General features: G+C 39.2%; 1 protein-coding gene across 1 annotated transcript in view; it reads left to right on the top strand.

The window, feature by feature from the left end:
• ca10a (carbonic anhydrase Xa) overlaps positions 1-27,186 on the top strand; it is a 496,009-nt gene that overhangs the window by 377,930 nt on the left and 90,893 nt on the right. The window lies entirely within an intron of this gene.

Raw genomic sequence — 27,186 nt, 5'->3', positions numbered from 1 at the left:
AGTTCCACTTCACACCTGCACGCTGTCACTGAGCTACAACGTGCCGATGAGGAGGAGAAGGACGACGCTATAGCAACTGGAACCGAGGGCTCTCTGGTCTCCTCTTCCTGTCTTTATTTTACTTTTTCCTGTTGACACTTGGAGGTCAGATGGCAGATGGGCAAACATCAACCCTTTGATGTCAGAATCTATTGAAGAAGTGTTGCCCAGTTCTCAGGTTTTTCACAGACTTTGTACAAGATGTAAATTGTCAGTAAAATCTGGATTTGCTGTGATGCTGTTATCTCGTGCCTGAAATCTCAAACTGAATTATTTGCAGTCACCTGTGGATTCACACAGATTTTTCAAAGTAGTTTCTATAGTTCATGAAATAATCCCTAAAATAGTCCACATTAGAGCCTGACTGATATATTGGTCAATCAACAGGAACCTTTCATCAAAATATCAGTCTCTTCGGTTGCTTCCTTGTTTGCACTCGGGCTTGCCACAGCAAATCCAAGGTCAATCTGCATGTTGACTTGGCACAGGTTTTACGCTGGATGCCCCTTCTGATGCAACTCCACATTACATGGAGAAATGTGGTAGGGGTGGGATTTGAATCTGAAACCATCCCTCTACTGAAACCAAGTGCACTAACCACTTGGCCACCAGAAAAACACTCTGGCTTCTGCAAATTGTGTCAATACATAGTTTGTTTAACAGTGGTATCAAGCATGGCTGGAACCCCAGTCACTCCTTGGTCACATTAACTATGAGACAGAGGCAAAGTGACCAGCTGCCATTCATTTTCAATCAGAGTGGGCATTTTACAATGCCAAGTGGTTGCTACATTGCCAGCTAGGTGGGGCCAAAATAGAAGAGAAGTGTAATTTATGGGAATGCTGGCAGCGATGGTTGCCATTCTAAGTGAAGGCAGCATGAAGTACATGGTTTGGTTGGTGGTTATAGGAGTAATTATAGTTTTTTTTTTTAATTATAAAGCTGTAAAACATCAAACCTTAGTTATGTTCCTTTGTCATGCGGGTTTGATAATGAAATGTTAGGAATCATTGCTGTTTTTTGTGTATTTTTTTGTTTGATGTGTGACTAATTTTACTGATGCCAGTTCACAAAAAGTCAACCGTCAAAATGACAGCAGCTCCATATGTTAGCTAATTATGTCATGTAAAGTTAGTGTGCAATATATAATCTGTTCTCCTGGAGCATAAAGGGTTACAAAATCAGATCAAACCAGCTAAAATTCAGCAGTGTTCCCTAAAAGGTCGGAAAATATTACCTGAATATCACCTTAATAAACATTGAAAGATTTAAAGTTATAATGCCGTCATTACTTTGTTTGTCTTCTTAAAGTCAAATATAAACTCTTATACATGTTAAAATTATGTCTTCAGTGATTGATCTATAAAAATTCTCATCACTTTAATGGTGTTCTTTAGAGAACATTCCTATAACTGTATTATTACAAAATATTTCGAAAAGGATTCTGAAACACAATAGCAAGTCTGTTTGCATAACATTCTGATAATTTGTTCAATTCAGTAAACGAAGTAGACGTTTTGTGTAAACATTCGAAAATTTTCTGCTAAGCGTTTTGGGACTGTTCGGAACATTTGGAGAATGATGTTAATAACATTTATACATAGTCAATATATTTCCTTGATCGTTAACTTTGTATTTGGACCAGGACTGAGCTAGCTAACAGGCTAATTGTGCTAGTTAACAGGCTAATCAGCCTAGCTCATGGATACAATGACTCGACAATACAGCTAGCCTGCTTAGTTAGCATTTAGCTTGAAAGCAAATAGTCTGCTGGTGTGAGTTTTGAATGATTCCCTTTGTGATTTGAATTAAAATTTTTAGTTGTGTATGATGATGAGCTTCAGCGCCTCACAGGAAGTAAATACACTGCTGAGCCCTGCCCACTTTACTTACACTTAGTGCAGCTGTAGCTTTATACCATTTATCTGAAAGTGTTTTTATCGTATTTCATTCGCTACAATGCTAAGTCTCTGACATTCAAAGCCAAGTTCCTTCATTGGTAGACTCTGCTGGTTTTCTTGGATCAATTTATTGAATCAATATCTGCTCTTGGAAGTGATTTCACTTCTTATAACGAGCATATGCAGAGTCAGTTTTGTGGCTTTTATTATGTTGGGCTGTATTTGTTCCACAGCTCTCATTCTGAGCACAACAGCTCATCAATACCATCAAATATTTATCATCTTACCTGCCTTCCATCAAAGCGATTGGCTGCCTTTGCCCGTCTTTGCCGCGAGGAAAGCAGTACATTGTCAGAAAAAAGTGAGCAAAGAGAAAAGTCTATTGTTTTTCTTCACCCTCTCTGTTACTTGTAAATATAACCTTGCAGACGTTTTATCTAAACTACTCTGATTGAATTCTAAAACAGATTTTTTTTTTTTTTTTTGGTCCAGTATTGTGATCGAAATTTGGCAACAATCCGGTGACCGAGGGATTGTAGGATTAGGTCAACTCTGGTTACATTGGTTATTGTTTTGTTTTTAAATCAAATGGCGTTTTTCCACTGATAGTTCAAACCCCACCTCTACCACATTTCTACATGTAATGTGGAGTTGTGTCAGGAAGGGCATCTGGTGTAAAACCTGTGCCAATTCAATATGCGGATTTCCTGTGGAGACCCCAAGGACAAACAAGGGAGCAGCCAAAGGGGCTTCCTAAAAATGAAACTTTTCCTAGTTTGGGAGGTCCTGTGACTTATATACAAAAAAAAAACAAAAATCAAAAATTCCTTATGAATAATGATAACTGTGGAGACTCTTTATACTTGTACAGGACTTTCTCAAGAATCACAGCGCTAAACAACATAAACTTTAACAATAAAAGAATAAATGCCATTAATGACAAGTACACTTCAACAATGAACAAAAGTCTCAAAGTCTGACAGTACAGAAAAAAGATGCGACTTATACTCTGGAAAATATGGTATTTATTTTTAAATTTTCATGCACTAATGTGCTTCCGTGTGCATAAGCCGAGTACATGCACTCTGTGAATGTTTTGAGATATATATATATATATATATATATATATATATTAAGGATGTATATATATATTAAGGATGTAAATCGTACAACTCACGATTCAATTCGATTCCAATCCTTGGGGTGACGATTCGATTCAGAATCGATTTTCGATTCAAAGAGCTCTGAGAAATAGTTATATTACTTAAAAAATGTTTATGTTTAAGAAAATGCAGCTTTACAAGGTTAATCAAGTGATTCGAGATGTAAATTTACTTATCTGCTTTGCTTGTTCAGAGTTGGCTGGCAGTTTAGCAAGGCGCTAGTCAGTAGTCGGCAGAGACCGCTGCTCCCCTCTTTTAGCTCCGGGTGATGGCGTAGCATGTGGGCTTACGGATTTGAAGTGTTTCCAAAGTACTTGACTTTCATTTTGCAGATTTTGCACACTGCATAAGTCATGTCAAGCTCCTTCTTACGCAGCAAATAATAAAATCCAAAATGCGGCCAAACATTTGCCTTCAGCAAAGACAGTGCTGGCTGAATTAGCTCTTCGTCCACCATGCTAAGCTGCAGCTCACAAATGTTTGAAGCATGCCGGACCCTCCCCTCGCGGGGACACTGTAGTACGGACGCCATTGCCTGACAAACAGTACACGCAGTGAGTAAGCAAGAAAATGTTTAAAAAAATGCTGTTTAAAAATCAATTCTTGGACATTTTGGATCAATTCAGAATCGTAATAAATAAGAATCGCGATTCGGATGTGAATCGATTTTTTTTCCGGCACCCCTGCTATACATATATATATATATATATATATATATATATATATATATATATATGGAAAACTGCACTTTGGGTTTTTGTTGGATTAAAGCACGATCGCTTTCTGCTGCCTCACGATAGTGGTGGGCCAGCCCTGCACCTGACCACGCCTCTTTTTACAACTAACACATGTAAGCACGTAGATGAGTGAATGTACGCTTGCTCTTCAAAAACGCAGAACGCTGGATGTAAAAATAACAACTCCTGAAAATAATAACCGCTTCGGTTGAAACTCGTAATGACAGTGATGCTGCGCTGCGCGCTGAACGAGCGCAATCTCACACCAAATTTGTCAGACAAGCAGGATTTTTAAAAATGTTCTCAAATTAAAGCTTCAGTCTTCACATTTTCAATAAGCTGTCGAATGAACCTGAGCTGGTTTCAAGACACTTCCCCACCTTTGATCCTTCAGGTTTTCCCGCACAGGTCCATTAGGTTTGAAGCTTTCTTCATCTCAGCGGTTCGTTTTGTGAGATTGAGCCGGTGACATTCGGCTCACGTCCTCTGTTCAAACACCTTCAGGTTGTTTTGGAAGCTGGATTCTTCTGCGTCAACAAGAAGTCAATCCAGTTGATTTGGTCTGCAGCCGAATGTGTTCTCACGAGCCCAAACAAACCCGACAAAACTGCTCCAGGGTGCTTCAAAACGTGTGTGTGATTGTGCGAAAGGTGAAGTGAATAATACATTTAAAAAACCCTGATCCTCCAACAGAGATACAAAGAAAACTGCTGCTGGTTCACTCTGGTTTTATTTGGCTGCTTTTGGTGCAACAAGATGAAAAATAATGACTTTGTAAATCCATATCTTTTCATCTGACTACTTCCTGTTGTAGGCTAGTTAGAAAAAGAGGAATTATGCCATAGTCATATGACAGGCTGGTACCACAGTTTTATTAAACAGATTATACACACAACTTAATCCACTTATTTCAAAATGTTTGTTAAAATCACAAATTAACAGCACCATTAATTACACCATAACATATTAGCAAAGTACAAGAAGCTAGCCACTGAACTAGCCACTGCGCTAGCTACATGCTAACTAGCTAATGCTGCATTCAGTACAACCCATAAGTGGGAAGTCAGAATGCAAACTGGTGGCTTTTTAATCATCCACATTTTTGAAGCACAAAGTAGTTTGAAAAATGAAAAAATAAAAAAATTAACAAAAAAAATAGTGACTCTAGGTGTTTTTGTGGTGTTTTTCTACAAAGACAAAAAAGACATCATAACTTAGTTCACTAAACTGAAAAAATGGAAGAGCAAAAAACTGCAAAAGGTTCGTTGTCAAATGATTTTATTAGATCAAGAATAATACAATAAGTATTTGTAACACAGCATAATTAGGTGAAATAGTCTGCTTTCTTGAAGTAACTACAAAAAATAATAATAATTTTAATCCATAATTAAACAGTTACTGAGTAGGAAATTTGGATTTTCATCTAATCCCCCCCAAGCCGAAGATTAGAAATTCTGACTTCCCAGTTGTCACTGAATGCAGCATGAGCTAGATGTCTTCATGAGCCATAATAGAGATTGGGCTAATGTTGTCGCTAACTGGCTAATAAATCAACAATGGTGTAGAGTGTATGCAATTATGCATGTCAAAGATCATTAAAATTGAACATCACACAGGCTGTTCATGCAGAATGCAGAAGCTAATATAGCGCCACCTAATAAAAATTCAACTCTTTTACTTATACCAATTTGCGATTTCATAAATTTTCAGATATATGTGAATTTGTGAAGCTAATATGATAGTGTGTTATTGAGACTAAAATGCTAATGTACTAGCAAGGCTAAAATGCCAAAGTCTTAGCAAGACTAAAATGTTAGCTAGTCTAAAATGCTAACATCTTAGCCAAGTTCAAATGCTAGTGTGTTAGCAAGGCTAAAATGATTGCATGTTCTCAAATCTAAAAGGCCAACTCAGCATTTAACACTTTTATTGTTTTACCAGTGCAATATGCAGGTTGAAAACCTGAGAAAAAGAAAAGAAAGGGAAAAGTAGAAAATGCAGATTAGAGGAAGAAGAGGGTAATCTATTTACAAAATAAGGTTTAATTTCTCGTTTGTTATTCCCAATTATGAAGTTACACTACTTTTTTAATTTACAGAGTTTTAGCCTAGTTTTCCAAGTTCCAACTGCAATCTCCAATCTGTAATTTGACATTAGACTTCTTAAAACAAAATTGTAACTTTCAGTTTTAACTAAGAGATTTTAATATATAAATTTATACACAAGATTTTTCTATTTTATGATTCCACTATGAATTTTTTTTTACAGAAATTTCAGTGTTATTTTTAACTATGGATTTTAAATACAAATTAATGAAATAAACACTTTGAAGATAGATGCTGGGAAGTGATAGTCTAGTGGTTCAGGTGTTTGGCTTGAGACCAGAAGATCCTTGGTTCAAATCCGCACCTGACTGGAAAATCACTAAGGGCCCTTGGGCAAGGTCCTTAATCCCCTATTGCTCCCGGTGTGTAGTGAGCGCCTTGTATGGCAGCACCCTGGCACCGGGGTGAATGTGAGGCATAATTGTAAAGTGCTTTGAGCATCTGATGCAGATGGAAAAGCGCTATATAAATGCAGTCCATTTATTTATTTATGTTAGCGAGGCAAAAATGCTCATGTGTGCAAAACTAAAATGCTAGCATTTTATTCAGCCTAAAATAGTAGCATTTTAGTAAGGCTACAAATGCTAGAATTTTACAGAGGCTAAAAATGTTAGTAGCTTAGCAAGGCTAAAATGCTTGCATGTTCTCAAATCTAAAATGCTAGAATTTTAGCGATGTTAAAAATGCTTTTGCAAGTGAGTGACGCTAAAAATGTTAGCATGTTGGCAAGGTTTAAATGCTTATATGTTGGCAAGGCTAGAATTCTAGTGTATTGGCAAGGCTAAAATGTCCATGTTTGCAAGGATATAATCTGTATAATCTGTATATAATATAATGAACACGGTTAATAATCAGTTTATTTCTGCCAAGGAGCTCTGTTTGGAAACATTTAATTATAGTCATCCTGCCTCTCGCCATTTTGAACTTGAATCAGATCCAGATTCCTTTTTTAGTGACAATATCGAGCGACAATGTAATTATTTTACAGAAGAACAATTTAATGATTATAAAATTAAAGATGGAGATTTTTCAATAATACATTTTAATAGTAGAAGTCTTTCTCGGAATTTTTCAAGGATAAATGATTGTTTAGATACATCTAGAAAAAGTTTTTCAGTGATCGCTATATCAGAAACATGGTTAACTGATGTCAATCAAGATCTTGTACAGTTGGAAGGTTATCAATTGTTTCAGGTAAATCGACAGAAGAGAAGAGGCGGGGGTGTGGCATTATATGTAAGGTCTGATTACAACTGTAAATTAGTTCACAATATGTCATTCACAGTTGATAATATCATGGATTGTGTTACGGTTAAAATTACATCCATAAATTCAAAAAATACGGTTGTTAGTTGTTTATACAGAGCTCCCGGAGCAAATATTGATACTTTTGAAGAAGTAATTATGGGAATGTACAACAAAATAAATAAGAATTCACATTTATTTATCTGTGGTGAGTTTAATATCGATTTTCTAAATCCTCACAATCATCCACAAACCACTTCATTTATAAATTCTTTATATTGTTTGGGAGTATTTCCGACCATCATTCATCCAAGTAGAATAACTGTGAATTCAACAACCCTTATTGACAATATTTTAACTAATGTCATATCTGGTAATGTCAGTGCGGGATTGCTGGTAAATGATATTAGTGATCACCTGCCAGTATTTACTGTTTTTGCATCACATGATCGAGTGTTTCAAAAGGATTGTAATAGATTGAGTAGAAATGTCACACCAATAACTGTTGATAATTTAAGGGTGGCTTTATTATGCCAGAATTGGAATGATGTTTATGTTGATGATGTTGATGAATCTTATGATGGTTTTATTTCTATCATTTCTAAGTTTTACGATAAACACTGTCCTCTTGTTAACAAGATATATACTAACCGATACAGCAATAAACCATGGATAACCAAGGGTCTTCAGAGGGCATGTAAAAAGAAGAACTTACTGTATAAACAATTTATAAACTCGAGATCAAAGGAAGCTGAAAGTAAATATAAAATATATAAGAATAAATTAATTCATATTATGAGATTTAGTAAGAAAAGATATTATAGTGACTTACTTGTTAAAAATAAGAATAATATAAAAAATACATGGAATATTTTAAATGAAGTAATAAAAAAGAACAAAAATGGTAGAGATTATCCTTCTTTTTTTCTTTCCAATAATACTGTGATAGAAGATAATGAGACCATTGCTGACCATTTTAATGAATATTTTGTCAATGTAGGTAAAAATCTTGCCAGTAATATTGATTCATTGAGCGTTAAATCTTTTGAAAATAAGATAACATTTAATAAATCTGTGTCAATGTTTGTTGGTGGAACAAATGAAAAAGAAATAATTGATCTGGTGCAGAATTCTAAAAGTAAGAAATCAAAGGACTTCAATAATTTGGATATGGCTTTGTTGAAAAAAATCATTGATTGTATAGTAAAACCTTTCACTTATATTTGTAATATATCATTAAGTTTTGGTAAATTTCCTTCACAGATGAAGATAGCCAAAGTAATACCTTTGTTTAAAACTGGTGACAAACACACTTTTTCAAATTACAGACCTATCTCACTTTTACCCCAATTTTCTAAAATACTAGAAAAAAATTTTGTAAAAAGACTGGATAATTACTTACTAAAGCATGAAATACTCTGTGAAGAACAATATGGATTTAGAAAATCTAGGACTACTTCACATGCATTGATGGATTTCGTGGAAAATATAGCGACTGCAGTCGATAACAAGCAATATACAGTAGGTATTTTTTTTGATTTACAGAAAGCGTTTGACACTGTCAATCATGAAATATTGCTAACTAAATTACAGAAATATGGAATCAGAGGATTAGCATATGACTGGATAAATAGTTATTTACATGGTCGGTATCAGTATGTTCAATACAATAACATTGATTCCGAACTTCGGGAAATTACGTGTGGGGTGCCCCAGGGTTCAGTGTTAGGTCCTTTGTTATTTATTTTATATATAAATGATATATGTTATGTGTCACGGGTACTGAGGTGTGTTCTTTTTGCAGATGACACAACTGTATTTTGCAGTGGTGATAATCTTGAACAGCTTCTGGACACGGTGGTAAACGAACTGGATAAATTTAAGGCTTGGTTTGATGCTAATAAATTGTCACTTCATCTTGGGAAAACCAAATGTATGATTTTTGGAAATAAACTTGTGCCTAAATGTAAAAGTGTAACCATTAACAATATGGAAATACAGATAGTAACCGAGAACAAATTTCTAGGTGTTATAATTGACAATAAACTCAGCTGGAAACCTCATATAAATTATATAAAATTTAAAATGTCAAAATCTATCGCTATCATGTACAGGGTCAAGGACATATTGTCCCAGGATGGGCTACTCAGATTATATCATTCTTTAATTGTACCATATATGACATATTGTATCGAACTCTGGGGTAACACTTACAAATCAAATACCAATCATGTATTTCTTTTACAAAAACATGCCATCAGAATCATCTGTAATAAACCTTATCTTGAGCCAACGCATTCTCTGTTTATGACTTTAAATTTACTGAAATTTAGAGATTTAGTGGATTATATCACCATACAAACTTTGTACAAAGCTAATAACCAGGCCTTGCCACTTTATGTCCAGAGCCTGTTCAAGATCAGGAAATCTGAATACAGTTTACGAGGATGTATGGTTTTTAAGAAGCCTCCCGTACGTACTAATGTCAAGGGTTTTTGTGTTTCAGTTAAAGGGGTGAAGATTTGGAACAAATGTCCTGTGGAAATTAGATTATGTAGTTCTTTAGTCTGTTTTAAGAAACATTATAAGAAATTAATAATTTCTGGATATAAAGAAAATCATAATTAAAAAAAAAAAAAAAAAAGATGTATACATTTGTGGATGTATGTATTTAATTTGCTTATTTGTATATATAGGAGTGTGAGCATAAGTGTAATTATATGTTGGACTTGGACTTTTGGGATGGGGTATGAGGGGTGGGTAATTTATAAGCTTTGCTTCTTCCCACCCCCTTTTCAGGTACACGGTGTTAAATTTGATCTTGTTTTTTTTATTTGTTTGATATGTTGTCTTTATGCTGCTGTGTTGTTGCTGAAATAAATAACCTGTTTACTGTAAGGGTAAAATGATAGCATGTTAGTGAGGCTAAAAATGCTAATGTCTTTGAAAGACTCTCCTGTGTTGGCAAGGTACTTTAAATGTGTTTTCAAGGAAATGCTCACATCAAAGCAGCACAAAGCCTCCGCAGCAGCTTTCAAATTGACTTGATTCTGTACTTTTTCCACTTGCATGATGATCTGATTCAGCATTTGCCCGTCATACTGCAGTCTGCATTTATAAATCTGTCATGAAGCAGTTACAACAAAAAGATAGTCTTTGATGCTTAATGAAGGTTTAATTGATTACATTTGATATTTGCTGACTGAAACTGAAGTTGCTGTAAACATTTAATAACGTAAATTCAGAAGCAGAGTTCCGCAGAAGGTGCTCTGGGTGCCGTCATAGTTTCTAATGATTTCTGTAACTTAAACATAAACGATGAGCTAAATGCAGCGGTTCAGAGGATCTGTGTTGGAGTGATGATGCTGTGGCTGTTAGTGGAGCTTTAATCAATTATTTATTGATCCTTTATGTGCAGATGTCACATCCACGTTTCCACTAGCATCGGATCTGAACAAGAACCACTGCGCATGTCGCACTGTCTGTGTGGAATTCATCAGCAAACTTCAGTTTAAAAAAAAGGACCACGCACAGTTAAACGATGAAAACCTGGAAATGAATTATCTACTGCATAGTATTACAAATGGTCAGCTTTTATTTCTGAGTGATTACTCGAGTTTGGATAAAAGCTCCAAAGTGGTTCAATTAAATGACTGAAAATCTGTCTGGAGCAGGTTTTCCTCAAAAGCCGAGCGGCTGACAGATCGGTTGTTATGACGCCTCACGGAGCGGCTGACCGATCGGTTGTTATGACGCGTCACGGAGCGGCTGACCAATCGGTTGTTATGATGCCTCATGGAGTGGATGACTGATCGCATGTTATAACACCTCACGGAGCGGCTGACTGATCAAATGTTATTACGCCTCACAGAGTGGCTGACCGATGGGATGTTATGACGCCTCACGGAGCAGCTGACCAATCAAATGTTATGACGCCTCACAGAGTGGCTGACTGATCAGATGTTATGACACCTCACGGAGCGGCTAACCGATTGTATGTTATGACACCTCATGGAGGAGCTGGCTGATCAAATGTTATGATGCCTCATGGAGCAGCTGACCGATCGGATGTTATGATGCCTCATTGAGCAGCTGACCGATCTCATGTTATGACTCCTCACTGTGCGGCTAACCGATCGTATGTTATGACGCCTCACTGAGCGGCTGACTGATCGCATGTTATGTCGCCTCACGGAGTGGCTAACTAATCAAATGTTATTACGCCTCACAGAGTGGCTGACCGATGGGATGTTATGACGCCTCACGGAGTGGCTGACCGATCGGTTGTTATGATGCGTCACGGAGCGGCTGACCAATCGGTTGTTATGATGCCTCATGGAGCGGCTGGCCAATGGGACATTATGATGCCTCACAGACCGGCTGACCGATCGCATGTTATGATGCCTCATGGAGCGGCTGACTGATCAAATGTTATTACTCCTCACAGAGTGGCTGAACGATAGGATGGTATGACGCCTCACAGAGAGGCTGACCGATGAAATGTTATGACACCTCACAGAGTGGCTGACCGATGGGATGTTATGACGCCTCATGGAGCGGCTGACAGATCGGTTGTTATGACGCCTCACGGAGCGGCTGACCGATCGGTTGTTATGACGCGTCACGGAGCGGCTGACCAATCGGTTGTTATGATGCCTCACGGAGCGGCTGACTGATCAAATGTTATTACGCCTCACAGAGTGGCTGACCGATGGGATGTTATGACGCCTCACGGAGCAGCTGACCAATCAAATGTTATGACGCCTCACAGAGTGGCTGACTGATCAGATGTTATGACACCTCATGGAGCGGCTAACCGATTGTATGTTATGATGCCTCATTGAGCAGCTGACCGATCTCATGTTATGACTCCTCACTGTGCGGCTAACCGATCGTATATTATGACGCCTCACTGAGCGGCTGACTGATCGCATGTTATGTCGCCTCAAGGAGCGGCTAACTAATCAAATGTTATTACGCCTCACAGAGTGGCTGACCGATGGGATGTTATGACGCCTCACAGAGCAGCTGACCAATCAAATGTTATGACGCCTCACAGAGTGGCTGACTGATCAGATGTTATGACACCTCACGGAGCGGCTAACCGATTGTATGTTATGACACCTCATGGAGCAGCTGGCTGATCAAATGTTAAGATGCCTCATGGAGCAGCTGACCGATCGGATGTTATGATGCCTCATTGAGCAGCTGACTGATCTCATGTTATGACTCCTCACTGTGCGGCTAACCGATCGTATGTTATGACGCCTCACTGAGCGGCTGACTGATCGCATGTTATGTCGCCTCACGGAGTGGCTAACTAATCAAATGTTATTACGCCTCACAGAGTGGCTGACCGATGGGATGTTATGACGCCTCACGGAGTGGCTGACCGATCGGTTGTTATGACGCGTCACGGAGCGGCTGACCATTCGGTTGTTATGATGCCTCATGGAGCAGCTGACTGATGGGATGTTATGACGCCTCATGGAGCAGCTGACCGATCGGATGTTATGATGCCTCATTGAGCAGCTGACCGATCTCGTTATGACCCCTCACTGTGCGGCTAACCGATTGTATGTTATGACGCCTCACTGAGCGGCTGACTGATCGTTTGTTATGACGCCTCACTGAGCGGCTAACTAATCAAATGTTATTACGCCTCACAGAGTGGCTGACCGATGGGATGTTATGACGCCTCACGGAGTGGCTGACCGATCGGTTGTTATGACGCGTCACGGAGCGGCTGACCAATCGGTTGTTATGATGCCTCATGGAGCGGCTGGCCAATGGGACATTATGATGCCTCACAGACCGACTGACCGATCGCATGTTATGATGCCTCATGGAGCGGCTGACTGATCAAATGTTATTACTCCTCACAGAGTGGCTGAACGATGGGATGGTATGACGCCTCACAGAGAGGCTGACCGATGAAATGTTATGACACCTCACAGAGTGGCTGACCGATGGGATGTTATGACGCCTCACGGAGCAGCTGACAAATCGGTTGTTATGACGCCTCACGGAGCGGCTGACCGATCGGTTGTTATGACGCGTCACGGAGCGGCTGACCAATCGGTTGTTATGATGCCTCATGGAGTGGATGACTGATCGCATGTTATAACACCTCACGGAGCGGCTGACTGATCAAATGTTATTACGCCTCACAGAGTGGCTGACCGATCGGTTGCTATGACGCGTCACGGAGCGGCTGACCAATTGGTTGTTATGATGCCTCATGGAGCGGCTGGCCAATGGGACATTATGATGCCTCACAGACCGACTGACCGATCGCATGTTATGATGCCTCATGGAGCAGCTGACTGATCAAATGTTATTACTCCTCACAGAGTGGCTGAACGATGGGATGGTATGACGCCTCACGGAGAGGCTGACCGATGAAATGTTATGACACCTCACAGAGTGGCTGACCGATGGGATGTTATGACGCCTCACGGAGCAGCTGACAGATCGGTTGTTATGACGCGTCACGGAGCGGCTGACCAATCGGTTGTTATGATGCCTCATGGAGTGGATGACTGATCGCATGTTATAACACCTCACGGAGCGGCTGACTGATCAAATGTTATTACGTCTCACAGAGTGGCTGACCGATGGGATGTTATGACGCCTCACGGAGCAGCTGACCAATCAAATGTTATGACGCCTCACAGAGTGGCTGACTGATCAGATGTTATGACACCTCACGGAGCGGCTAACCGATTGTATGTTATGACACCTCATGGAGCAGCTGGCTGATCAAATGTTATGATGCCTCATGGAGCAGCTGACCGATCGGATGTTATGATGCCTCATTGAGCAGCTGACCGATCTCATGTTATGACTCCTCACTGTGCGGCTAACCGATCGTATGTTATGACGCCTCACTGAGCGGCTGACTGATCGCATGTTATGTCGCCTCACGGAGCGGCTAACTAATCAAATGTTATTACGCCTCACAGAGTGGCTGATCGATGGGATGTTATGACGCCTCACGGAGCGGCTGGCCAATGGGACATTATGATGCCTCAGAGACCGGCTGACCGATCGCATGTTATGATGCCTCATGGAGCAGCTGACTGATCAAATGTTATTACTCCTCACAGAGTGGCTGAACGATGGGATGGTATGACGCCTCACGGAGAGGCTGACCGATGAAATGTTATGACACCTCACAGAGTGGCTGACCGATGGGATGTTATGACGCCTCACGGAGCAGCTGACAGATCGGTTGTTATGACGCGTCACGGAGCGGCTGACCAATCGGTTGTTATGATGCCTCATGGAGTGGATGACTGATCGCATGTTATAACACCTCACGGAGCGGCTGACTGATCAAATGTTATTACGTCTCACAGAGTGGCTGACCGATGGGATGTTATGACGCCTCACGGAGCAGCTGACCAATCAAATGTTATGACGCCTCACAGAGTGGCTGACTGATCAGATGTTATGACACCTCACGGAGCGGCTAACCGATTGTATGTTATGACACCTCATGGAGCAGCTGGCTGATCAAATGTTATGATGCCTCATGGAGCAGCTGACCGATCGGATGTTATGATGCCTCATTGAGCAGCTGACCGATCTCATGTTATGACTCCTCACTGTGCGGCTAACCGATCGTATGTTATGACGCCTCACTGAGCGGCTGACTGATCGCATGTTATGTCGCCTCACGGAGCGGCTAACTAATCAAATGTTATTACGCCTCACAGAGTGGCTGATCGATGGGATGTTATGACGCCTCACGGAGCGGCTGGCCAATGGGACATTATGATGCCTCAGAGACCGGCTGACCGATCGCATATTATTACGCCTCATGGAGCGGCTGACTGATCAAATGTTATTACCCCTCACAGAGTGGCTGAATGATGGGATGTTATGACGCCTCACGGAGAGGCTGACCGATGAAATGTTATGACACCTCACAGAGTGGCTGACCGATGGGATGTTATGAGGCCTCACGGAGCGGCTGACCGATGGGATGTTATGATGTCTCAAGGAGCGGCTGACGAATCAGATGTTATGACCCCTCACAGACCGGTTGGCCAATGGGACGTTATGATGTCTCACAGACCGGCTGACCGATGGGATGTTAAGACGTCTCACGGAGCGGCTGACGGATCGGATGTTATGAAGCCTCACAGAGTGGCTGACCGATGGGATGTTATGACGCCTCACGGAGTGGCTGACCGATCGGTTGTTATGACGCGTCACGGAGCGGCTGACCAATCGGTTGTTATGATGCCTCATGGAGCGGCTGGCCAATGGGACATTATGATGCCTCACAGACCGACTGACCGATCGCATGTTATGATGCCTCATGGAGCGGCTGACTGATCAAATGTTATTACTCCTCACAGAGTGGCTGAACGATGGGATGGTATGACGCCTCACAGAGAGGCTGACCGATGAAATGTTGTGACACCTCACAGAGTGGCTGACCGATGGGATGTTATGACGCCTCACGGAGCAGCTGACAAATCGGTTGTTATGACGCCTCACGGAGCGGCTGACAAATCGGTTGTTATGACGCCTCACGGAGCGGCTGACCGATCGGTTGTTATGACGCGTCACGGAGCGGCTGACCGATTGTATGTTATGACACCTCATGGAGCAGCTGGCTGATCAAATGTTATGATGCCTCATGGAGCAGCTGACCGATCGGATGTTATGATGCCTCATTGAGCAGCTGACCGATCTCATGTTATGACTCCTCACTGTGCGGCTAACCGATCGTATGTTATGACGCCTCACTGAGCGGCTGACTGATCGCATGTTATTACGCCTCACAGAGTGGCTGATCGATGGGATGTTATGACGCCTCACGGAGCGGCTGGCCAATGGGACATTATGATGCCTCAGAGACCGGCTGACCGATCGCATATTATTACGCCTCATGGAGCGGCTGACTGATCAAATGTTATTACGCCTCACAGAGTGGCTGAATGATGGGATGTTATGACGCCTCACGGAGAGGCTGACCGATGAAATGTTATGACACCTCACAGAGTGGCTGACCGATGGGATGTTATGAGGCCTCACGGAGCGGCTGACCGATGGGATGTTATGATGTCTCAAGGAGCGGCTGACGAATCAGATGTTATGACCCCTCACAGACCGGTTGGCCAATGGGACGTTATGATGTCTCACAGACCGGCTGACCGATGGGATGTTAAGACGTCTCACGGAGCGGCTGACGGATCGGATGTATGAAGCCTCACGGAGCGGCTGACCAATCGTATGTTATGACCCCTCACGGAGCGTCTGAACGATGGGATGTTATGACGCCTCACGGAGCGGCTGACCAATCGAAGCTGGACACCGGTTAAACGATGTCTCTGGAAGTCAAATTAAGTTCAGATTTTTTGTTCCGTTTTGGCTTTGGTGTCTTTCATTGGTGCCATGTGGCCGGGGCTTTACATTAGTTGCTAGGAAGGTTCAACGACCAAATGCCAACATTCTGGGCGCAATGAAGATGTTTTCACTATTATTATCGTTATTCAAGCATTCAAAAGGCTATCTGTTTTGAAAGCAGGTGCGCTGACCACTCAAACGCCACACAGCCCTCGTTTACCCACAGTGCTAAGTCACAGTCGATGTCAAAACTGGAAACGGGTACACAGTAAAATCAGCAGTGTTAAATTAACACTGCCAGTGTACATATGAGAGTGGGCTCATATGTACACTGGCAGTGTTAATTTAACACTGGTGATTTTACTGTGTTGCTGGGTTTCCATTACACTTTAACAATGTCTGCACAATGTCAGTTTAAAAATTAGTTGTGACATGACAGCGTTTCTATTGAGATATTGAACGCTACTGCTGGATTTTGTATTTTCGCGAGACCTGTCATTTCAGTCGGCATGGTGACGGAGTGATAAGTCCTGCTAAATATTACATAATCTTTTGTTTGTTTGTTTGTTTTATATTGCTGTAACGTCATCTCTTATAACATCTCTTACTTCATTCACACGTCCCGTGTCGCGTATTTTAGAATGTCATGTGACACTTTCTAGATGTCATGTGACCTGTAATAGTTCCACTTTTTTCCAAATAATGCCTTCAGATCACCTGTAAACCATCTCAAGTGAGCATTAAGAACTTAGTTGCTATATCTGGGGTTTTTTTTCCCAAAAATGCATTTTTATTTTCCATTTAAGCATATTTTCAGTTCACAACTTCAATTTGAACAGTTTAGAGGGTAACAGATATGCACTAAGTAAATCTGTTCTAACACCAAACTGCATTTCACCCCCCGCGTAATGACAATTTAGCGCCACCGCGTATGGTCACACGGGAAAAGGGCGGGGTTTAGTGTCGCTTCATAAATAAGGCTACTTTCAATATACCTTGTAAAAGGAAAGTTAGAACTCCAAATTGTATGGTTTTAAATTTCTGTATGTTTCTTGCACCAAGTGAGCAAAAAAAAGAAAAAAAAAAAAAAAGAAAAAACATGGTTTGGTTTTCTACGAACAACAAATGCTTGCCATCAGATGCGCTTTATTTATAAGAACAAATCCATGAACAAAAAAGGTGAAAACGATGTGTTGTCTTGCGTTTTATTGGATCAGGACTATTGTACTACATAACATTCCTGAATGAGTGCATGATCTTAAAAGAACAATTTTACACCACTTCTGGGAAAATGTAAATTGTACAAATTTGACCTTCTGATGGTGTTTTTGTTGGTTTGTTTGTTTGTTTGTTTGTTTGTTTGTTTGTTTGTTTGTTTGTTTGTTTGTTTGTTTGTTTGTTTGTTTGTTCTTTAGTAGTCTAAAATCTGACATTTTGATTTCCCAGCTTCCACTGAATGCCACACTGCTCCAGAGAATAACTTACAGCTGGACTTGATATTATGACTAAAAACAAACTGTCCAGTTACTTTTGGCTGCAAAAGAATTGTAATTGGAACACAATTCACACAGTTTAGAAAAAATTACCATTAAGTAATTATGAGTGTCGTCATTATGAACTCGTATTGATTGTTTACTTTAAACTCTAATGTTCTACAATAGATAGATAAAACAAAAATGTTTACTGTATGTCCAAATACATATGATCTCACTGGCTGCTGGTGTGATTGTGAGGAAACATGAGATAGTTTGGGGTGTTTTTGTTACTCTGGCAGCAGGTTTTATTTTTATGAATCGACTATAAATATATTTTTTTATTTATTTTCCTGTAATGAATCTGTGAACTCTAAGTCCTGCGAGTAATAATTAATACAGTCATCTTAGACGTGGCGAGGCTGAAGAGAATCACAAGGAGGCAGCGCCTCCGCTTTGTTTGAAACCTTTCCACCGCGCCGACTTCCTCTGGTAATTGTTGCCGTGGAAATGTATCAAATAAAGTAACTATTCTTCTGTGTGTTGGTGTCTTATTCTTTTATTCTTCTGTGGTTCCCTCCAGTTCGGTGTCACACGTTTCATACGTAAATTTGTTTTTTTTTCTTTTTTCCTTCACTTTCTAATGTCATCATTGAAAATATGAACATTTGGACCACATCAGACTTCATTTCAGTAGCGCTTATCTTTGTGTGCTTTTTGCTTCACTGACCGGAGATTATTGATCTCAGGAGAAGATGCAATTATCAGTTACAAAAGAGCTTCTTTTTTTTTAATCTACATGTTCACTTTCACGGTAAGACAAACACGATTACTCATCTGGCCCACTATCATCCCTTCCACACTCCACTTGCTGCCCAGTGACTTGTATATAAAATTAAAATGTGCACCATTCACCATCTGCAATACTCAGGCTCATATATATTTGGACACTGCTAAAGATGACACATTCAGTGCTGACGAGGGAAGTAATTCAGTCAATCCAGTTTAAAATGTTTGGGTTTATAGTATTCAAATACAGTATATTTATTAACGAGTACAACTCTTCCCGGAATTTGAATTTGTTCTGCTTTCTGAAATTGAGGATATAAGAATTCAGACACACACACACACATATATATATATATATATATATATATATATATATATATATATGGTACATCTAGAAAGTCCTCACAGCGCTTCACTTTTTCTACATTTTGTTATGTTACAGCCTTATTCCAACATGGAGTAAATAAATTTTTTTCCCTCAAAATTCTACTCACAACACCCCGTAATGACAATATGTAAAAAATATATATATTTTTGCAAATTTATTAAATTATTATTAACTATTGCTCAATAATTTGTTGACAAACCTTCGGTATGAATTACAGCCTCAAATCTTCTTGAATATGATGCCACAAGCTTGGTGCAACTATCTTTAGGGAGTTTTGACCATTCTTCTTTGCAGCACCTCTCAAGCCCCTGGTTTTCATCCAGGATGTCTCTGTACGCTGATGCATTCATCTTTCTGATGAGACGATACAAGTTGTGTGAAAAGACTTTATTTCCGACATTGGTACAATGACAAAACTATAATACACAGTCTGTCACATGGATTAGAATGCGGTGTTATTATAATTTGATGAAACCACATATTCACATTGGACTGTTACTGTTCTCTCTCATTTATTTAAACATTTGACTTCAGCAATTTATGCTTTTATAACAACTGCCATAGTTACTTTCAAAAGTAATCCAATTACTTATTATTGATTACTCCTTGAAAAAGTAACTTAGTTACTTTACTGATTACTCAGTTTTAAAAGTAACTAACTTAGATTACTAGTTATTTTATTATTTCCTTTCAGCAACTGTAAAACTTAAAAAGATAAGAGAGATAAGATAAGAAAAGCCTTTATTCATCCCTCAATAGGGAAATTTCAGTGTATCTCTTAAAAAACAAGAACTAAAAAAAAAAAAAGCACTGAGTGCTGGGTAACACTAAGGCTACCATTGTTCAAAAAACGGTAAAACTTACCATTTCTAACCTACATTGTTTATAAATGTAACTTAAATTCTTTTTTCTGACATTTAAATTCTTTCTAAACATTGTACTTGTTGAAATTATTATTATTATCATTATTATTATTATTATTATAAGAATTAGTAGTAGTAATTGTTCTGTCTTTCAGTCATCTTAGTTCAGTTTGTTAAAGGGAGTTTTATTTTGACAGGCATGCTTTTATTTTGACCCTACAAACTGCAATAGAGCAGGAAGTGCTGTGTACGTGCGTCTTGTGATATCCACGCACGCTGTTGGAGACAGATGAGAGCTTACAGTCTAAAATATGAAAAAGGCTAAACCTTTGGGTATTTCTTGGAGAAGCAATGCCTGTAAGTGTTATCTGTTTTTCATTGTAGAATCTGTGCCAAAAAATACGTTTGTGAAGCTAGCTAGAGTCAATGGGAAATATTACCCACGTTGTTTAAGCTAATTATTTCTACCACTAGTCAGAGCTGTTTCACTGCTCATTCTTGGAGACTCATGTTGAGTGATAATTCATTCATTTGCTGTTTACCTGTTGATATATGCAGCCATTTGTGGGTGATCTGTTATTATTTTATGGTGATTTTTTATATTAGCAACCACAAGCTTTAAGTTACAATTTATATTTACTATGAAGTTATATATTAATGAAAAGAGATAGCTAAATGCAGATTTTCTCTTTATTTTTTCCAGTTTCACTCTGTATTCAAAACGATGAGGAGACTGTGTAATAAATTCGCAAACTACAACAAGGACACATCCTTCATCATTGAGTCAGAGTTTAGCTCACTGTCTAGTCGAAGCTCCTACGCCTCAGCGAGGACAGTATAGTAATAGTCTTTAAAAGTGGACTTTTAATCTAAGGCTGTTGTGGGGAATATATATATATATATATATATATATATATATATATATATATCTTCTACTTGTTTTATTATGGCGCATTATGTTTGCTGAGTATTGATATGACTTATTTCTTCCCTTTTTGTACTTGTTTTTGTCTGTTTTTGCTGTTTTATTATCGTTTTGTGTTATAGATAGCACCAAAAACTTTCTACCTCTCACTTTGTACACGTGTGTATGTGTATAATATCTTCATTATCAATATTAGAGATGGTGTAATGTTGCTTTGTACAAACCTTCCAATAAAGTTTTAATCTGAGCTTGTACTTCAGACTGTCATCTTTAATTTGTTGTTAATTACATTCATACCAGGTAAAAATTGCAAAACATGTCTGAGTTCACGTTTTCCGAATCAGCGCCTTATCACCCTCTAGTGGTTGGTAGCCACTGTTCTCATTGGGGTTTTTGTTCTTGATAATGTTGACACCAGTTCCAGCAGAATACAACCTCATTTGCATGAAGTCAACATGTTTTGTGTTGAGCCACGCCTCCATTGGGCCACCTGCACTCCCACAATGCAATTCCATCCATGTTAGCATCTAATAAAATACTAAATACTGAATCATCTCTTTTGGCTCCAAACAGAACCAGATGTGGCGGTCAGCTTCCAGATATTTTCTTCAAGTTTCATCCTGTAAAAGTTTGACATTTTTTCTTCGTTCTTCAAGGTGTCCTTAATAATCTGTCTCACAAAGGAGACCTAAAAGGGGAGATGGGATTTTTCTGCTCTTTTCAAGGTTCTTACATCACCGTCATCACCCTGTCAGGAGCCTAAAAGACCTTCCTTTACCAATTCATTCTCCAGGCTCACCCCCTTTTTGCCCTCCTTCCATCTCTTCATCCTTTTTTCCCCCACAGTTTGTATAAAATATTTACAGTGTGTGGGTGGATGTCTTTCTGTGGAAATTTAGAAAGAGAAGAAATCGTTTTAAAAGCAGTAAAGGAATAAGAGACGAATGAAAGCAAAGAGGAAGGAGAGCAGGATGAGAGTTACGGACCAGAGGCCTGCCGTGACTATCGACGCCTTACTTAAAAATTTAAAATTTAATCTTGATTTTTAAATAAAGATATTAATCTCTTTTATATTTACACTAAAATGGAAGCGTACATTTGATAGTAGGTTTGCACTCTTATTTGTTGTTTATACAACCCCTGGCAAAAATTATGGAATCACCGGCCTCGGAGGATGTTCATTCAGTTGTTTAATTTTGTAGAAAAAAAGCAGATCACAGACATGACACAAAACTAAAGTCATTTCAAATGGCAACTTTCTGGCTTTAAGAAACACTATAAGAAATCAAGAAAAAAAGATTGTGGCAGTCAGTAACGGTTACTTTTTTAGACCATGCATAGGAAAATAATATGGAATCACTCAATTCTGAGGAAAAAATTATGGAATCACCCTGTAAATTTTCATCCCCAAAACTAACACCTGCATCATATCAGATCTGCTCGTTAGTCTGCATCTAAAAAGGAGTGAACACACCTTGGAGAGCTGTTGCCCCAAGTGGACTGACATGAATCATGGCTCCAACATGAGAGATGTCAATTGAAACAAAGGAGAGGATTATCAAACTCTTAAAAGAGAGTAAATCATCACACAATGTTGCAAAAGATGTTGGTTGTTCACAGTCAGCTGTGTCTAAACTCTGGACCAAATACAAACAACATGGGAAGGTTGTTAAAGGCAAACATACTGGTAGACCAAGGAAGACATCAAAGCGTCAAGACAGAAAACTTAAAGCAATATGTCTCAAAAATCGAAAAATGTACAACAAAACAAATGAGGAACGAATGGGAGGAAACTGGAGTCAACGTCTGTGACCGAACTGTAAGAAACCGCCTAAAGGAAATGGGATTTACATACAGAAAAGCTAAACGAAAGGCATCATTAACACCTAAACAGAAAAAAACAAGGTTACAATGGGCTAAGGAAAAGCAATTGTGGACTGTGGATGACTGGATGAAAGTCATATTCAGTGATGAATCTCGAATCTGCATTGGGCAAGGTGATGATGCTGGAACTTTTGTCTGGTGCCTTTCCAATGAGATTTATAAAGATGACTGCCTGAAGAGAACATGTAAATTTCCACAGTCATTGATGATATGGGGCTGCATGTCAGGTAAAGGCACTGGGGAGATGGCTGTCATTACATCATCAATAAATGCACAAGTTTATGTTGATATTTTGGACAATTGAAAGGATGTTTGGGGATGATGAAATCATGTTTCAAGATGATAATGCATCTTGCCATAGAGCAAAAACTGCAAAAACATTCCTTGCAAAAAGACACATAGGGTCAATGTCAATGAGCAGATCTGATTTGATGCAGGTGTTAATTTGGGGGATGAAAATTTACAGGGTGATTCCATAATTTTTCCTCAGAATTGAGTGATTCCATATTTTTTTCCTCTGCTTGGTCTAAAAAAGTAACCGTTACTGAATGCCACAATCTTTTTTTCTTGATTTCTTATAGTGTTTCTTAAAGCCAGAAAGTTGCCATTTGAAATGACTAGTTTTGTGTCATGTCTGTGATCTGCTTTTTTTCTACAAAATTAAACAACTGAATGAACATCCTCTGAGGCCGGTGATTCCATAATTTTTGCCAGGGGTTGTAGTACCCAAACGTAGATTTTTGGAGGGTTGATACAAATATTAAAAAAAAATACAATACTGATACATCTGCCCATATTGTGAGTTACTATTACGCTTTGTGTTCTGTTCACTTCCTTATATTTTTATGTTCTTTCAGTCTTACACTTTAAAGTATATGTATTTATCTATATACATAAAGGGCTACGTCTGTCTGGGATAAACTCCCAAACTATAATATGTAGCCCTAAAAACTATATATATTCTGAATCCCCATGACATGGGGAACAAACTGGTACCATGTTTTTTTAAGTAGAACTGAAAATTACCCCCAAAATAGTCATTTATGTAAGACCATGCAGTGTTGTGCCATGTACGATAACTTCCAAACTATAATATGGAGCCCTGAAAACTATATATATTCTGAATCCTCATGACATGGGAACAAACTGGTACCATTTGTTTTAAAAGTTGAACTGAAAATTACCCCCAAAATAGCCATTTATGTAAGACCATAGTATTGTACCATGTGCTTTTCATGCTGCCCCTTCTTTCTGTCTGTCCGGGATAAATTCCCAAACTATAATATGTAGCCCTAAAAACTATATATATTCTGAATCCTCATGACATGGGGAACAAACTGGTACCATTTTTTAAAAGTTGAACTGAAAATTACCCCCAAAATAGTCGGCTGTGGGTATCACAAGGCAGATTCAAATTTCCAGCCCTGTATATGTGTTGGCCATCTCTGGTTATTTAATCCCTTCCTTCAGCTACTTTATTTTTCTCAACTGTTAAACACCTGACTGTCCTGTACAACCCAGTTTGCCTTTCTGTCTGAATACATTCATTTTATGTTTGTAAAATTGCAATGTAAAAACAGTGAAATACACCACTACCTTAATTTTGATTCATTGATATTTCCATTTACTGTTACCTACGTTTTGTGTGTAATTTTGTTCTAAATTTGATTGCAAACAAAGTCTGCATGAAGGACTTCAAATGTGTTTGTCTTTTAACCAAGTATTTCCACTTAGTTTGGGGAGTCCACCTCTTATAGGTCTGCTGGACAAACTTTAGCCCATTAACTATTATATTTATAAGACATCAGCATTACAAAAACAAATGTTGGGCAATTGTTTTGATTAAAATGACTGACTGTAGTATAACTGACTAGTCTGTAGTCTGACTCCGTGGTATAACTCACAAACTCGTAGCTTAAAGCAGATAACCCGTAAGTTGGAGAGGAAATGGCGTCTCACTAATTTAGAAGATCTTCACTTAGCCTGGAAAAAGAGTCTGTTGCTCTATAAAAAAGCCCTCCGTAAAGCTAGGACATCTTTCTACTCATCACTAATTGAAGAAAATAAGAACAACCCCAGGTTTCTTTTCAGCACTGTAGCCAGGCTGACAAAGAGTCAGAGCGCTATTGAGCTGAGTATTCCATTAACTTTAACTAGTAATGACTTCATGACTTTCTTTGCTAACAAAATTTTAACTATTAGAGAAAAAATTACTCATAACCATCCCAAAGACGTATCGTTATCTTTGGCTGCTTTCAGTGATGCGGTATTTGGTTAGACTCTTTCTCTCCGATTGTTCTGTCTGAGTTATTTTCATTAGTTACTTCATCCAAACCATCAACATGTCTATTAGACCCCATTCCTACCAGGCTGCTCAAGGAAGCCCTACCATTATTTAATGCTTCGATCTTAAATATGATCAATCTATCTTTGTTAGTTGGCTATGTACCACAGGCTTTTAAGGTGGCAGTAATTAAACCATTACTTAAAAAGCCATCACTTGACCCAGCTATCTTAGCTAATTATAGGCCAATCTCCAACCTCCTTTTCTCTCAAAAATTCTTGAAAGGGTAGTTGTAAAACAGCTAACTGATCATCTGCAGAGGAATGGTCTATTTGAAGAGTTTCAGTCAGGTTTTAGAATTCATCATAGTACAGAAACAGCATTAGTGAAGGTTACAAATGATCTTCTTAAGGCCTCGGACAGTGGACTCATCTCTGTTCTTGTTCTGTTAGACCTCAGTGCTGCTTTTGATACTGTTGACCATAAAATTTTATTACAGAGATTAGAGCATGCCATAGGTATTAAAGGCACTGCGCTGCGGTGGTTTGAATCATATTTATCTAATAGATTACGATTTGTTCATGTAAATGGGGAATCTTCTTCACAGACTAAGGTTAATTATGGAGTTCCACAAGGTTCTGTGCTAGGACCAATTTTATTCACTTTATACATGCTTCCCTTAGGCAGTATTATTAGACGGTATCGCTTAAATTTTCATTGTTACGCAGATGATACCCAGCTTTATCTATCCATGAAGCCAGAGGACACACACCAATTAGCTAAACTGCAGGATTGTCTTACAGACATAAAGACATGGATGACCTCTAATTTCCTGCTTTTAAACTCAGATAAAACTGAAGTTATTGTACTTGGCCCCACAAATCTTAGAAACATGGTGTCTAACCAGATCCTTACTCTGGATGGCATTACCCTGACCTCTAGTAATACTGTGAGAAATCTTGGAGTCATTTTTTGATCAGGATATGTCATTCAAAGCGCATATTAAACAAATATGTAGGACTGCTTTTTTGCATTTACGCAATATCTCTAAAATCAGAAAGGTCTTGTCTCAGAGTGATGCTGAAAAACTAATTCATGCATTTATTTCCTCTAGGCTGGACTATTGTAATTCATTATTATCAGGTTGTTCTAAAAGTTCCCTAAAAAGCCTTCAGTTAATTCAAAATGCTGCAGCTAGAGTACTGATGGGGACTAGAAGGAGAGAGCATATCTCACCCATATTGGCCTCTCTTCATTGGCTTCCTGTTAATTCTAGAATATAATTTAAAGTTCTTCTTCTTACTTATAAGGTTTTGAATAATCAGGTCCCATCTTATCTTAGGGACCTCGTAGTACCATATCACCCCAATAGAGCGCTTCGCTCTCAGCCTGCAGGCTTACTTGTAGTTCCTAGGGTTTGTAAGAGTAGAATGGGAGGCAGAGCCTTCAGCTTTCAGGCTCCTCTCCTGTGGAACCAGCTCCCAATTCAGATCAGGGAGACAGACACCCTCTCTACTTTTAAGATTAGGCTTAAAACTTTCCTTTTTTGCTAAAGCTTATAGTTAGGGCTGGATCAGGTGACCCTGAACCATCCCTTAGTTATGCTGCTATAGACGTAGACTGCTGGGGGGTTCCCATGATGCACTGTTTCTTTCTCTTTTTGCTCTGTATGCACCACTCTGCATTTAATCATTAGTGATCGATCTCTGCTCCCCTCCACAGCATGTCTTTTTCCTGGTTCTCTCCCTCAGCCCCAACCAGTCCCAGCAGAAGACTGCCCCTCCCTGAGCCTGGTTCTGCTGGAGGTTTCTTCCTGTTAAAAGGGAGTTTTTCCTTCCCACTGTAGCCAAGTGCTTGCTCACAGGGGGTCGTTTTGACCGTTGGGGTTTTACATAATTATTGTATGGCCTTGCCTTACAATATAAAGCGCCTTGGGGCAACTGTTTGTTGTGATTTGGCGCTATATAAAAAAAAAAAATTGATTGATTGATTGATTGACTGGCATTTGGCTTATGTCTAAAACAGGTT

Source organism: Thalassophryne amazonica, chromosome 18, assembly GCF_902500255.1.
Source record: "Thalassophryne amazonica chromosome 18, fThaAma1.1, whole genome shotgun sequence".
NCBI classification, from domain to species: domain Eukaryota; kingdom Metazoa; phylum Chordata; class Actinopteri; order Batrachoidiformes; family Batrachoididae; genus Thalassophryne; species Thalassophryne amazonica.
The sequence above is the reverse complement of the archived record's forward strand: the minus strand, read 5'-3'. Positions and strand labels throughout refer to the sequence as shown.